The 1,369-nt window shown below is 44.6% G+C and overlaps 1 non-coding gene across 1 annotated transcript; it reads right to left on the reverse strand.

Annotated features, from left to right (window-relative positions):
* Positions 1-1,009: 1,009 nt before the first annotated feature.
* trnav-cac (transfer RNA valine (anticodon CAC)) lies at positions 1,010-1,082 on the reverse strand. Its single transcript has one exon. It is a non-coding gene; the product is annotated as a tRNA-Val (tRNA).
* Positions 1,083-1,369: the final 287 nt, after the last annotated feature.

Here is a 1,369-nt window from a genome sequence, read left to right on the forward strand (position 1 = left end):
GGCCAAAGGCAGGTATATGGAGTTCGATCACAGTTCAGCCATGATGTTATCAAATGGCGGAGCGGACTCGAGGGGCTGAATGGCCTACTCTAATTCCGATGGTACATTTCCCCAAGTGTCTGCTCTCTCCATAGTTGCGACCTTGTGTTTAAAGCATATTTTCGTTTGAAGGTTGGTTTAGGGATGATCCGGTGGGCGTCAAAACGTGCCGTGGATCGAGACCGGGTTGGTTATTGCGTGAAGAGCAAATCAACTGGGCCGAAAAATCAACTGCAGCTCAAGCAAGAAATAAAATAGGAGTCAAAGTAACCAATGTCGGAAGTGGGAAGGAGACTGCGACCTGAAAGCAGTGCCTTAGACCGCTCGGCCATCCTGACGGATAAATAGCACTTTGCCTCGCCACCCTTTCCACATTGAGACCCCCCCGGAGAAAGGTTCATTCACTCGAGTGCTTGGTGATTTCAATGATGCTGGAAAGGCTCGGTGAGCGGGATGCCACCTCCCCGGGTTTTCCTGAGCCTATTGTACTTTATTCCTATTTAATGACGGGAATATTCGCAATCAGTAGCCAAAAAGGATTAAAAGCTGAATCACAGAGAAATGGAAATCCTCGTTAAATCTGATAATGCTGTAAGTAAAACTCGCTGGTGGTCCAGTGGTTAAGATTCACCGCTTTTACCACTGCGGCCGGGGTGCGATTTCCAGCCAGAAGAGCAACTTTTGAACACTTGTTATATTAATCGCATGGAAGAAAAAAAAAAACAATATTTTTGTTATTCACCATTAATTAACCGATAACGTTATTTTGCAGAATGAAAGGCCACTGAGGGATGTTGGAAAAGTTTAATAATGTCTTTTGTGCGATGAACTTTTTATTCCTTCTCATTTTACACACTGTATTTTGAAGGGCTCCGTTTAAAATGTTCAGTGCTCGTGAGACCACGAATTTGTGTCGAACTGAACAAAACAGGCTCTTTCACAGAGGACAGAAAAATCTGCCCCAAAATAATGTTCCCGCCCGGGATCGAACCGGGGACTTTTCGCGTGTGAGGCGAACGTGATAACCACTACACTACAGAAACCTCTGATCTGGTTACCAGCCAGAAGTTAGAATGACGGCATTGATTCTCATTCATAACTATTCACTTGATCGAAGTTGCACAAGTCACAAAAGAAAAATGTTCATTTCAAAGTTATTAAACTCCCAAATGTGGCCTGCCTTGTTGGGACAGGGGTTGACCCTGACGTCACAGCCTCAACAAAGCATTTTCTCAACATTTCCATTGGGAACAGGAGGAGGCCATTCAGCCCATTGAACCTGTTCCGCCCTTCAATTAGATCAGAGATGATCTGAACCTCAAATCAATTT

The sequence above is a fragment of the Heptranchias perlo genome, unplaced genomic scaffold (genome assembly GCF_035084215.1).
Source record: "Heptranchias perlo isolate sHepPer1 unplaced genomic scaffold, sHepPer1.hap1 HAP1_SCAFFOLD_50, whole genome shotgun sequence".
Classification (NCBI taxonomy): Eukaryota; Metazoa; Chordata; class Chondrichthyes; order Hexanchiformes; family Hexanchidae; genus Heptranchias; species Heptranchias perlo.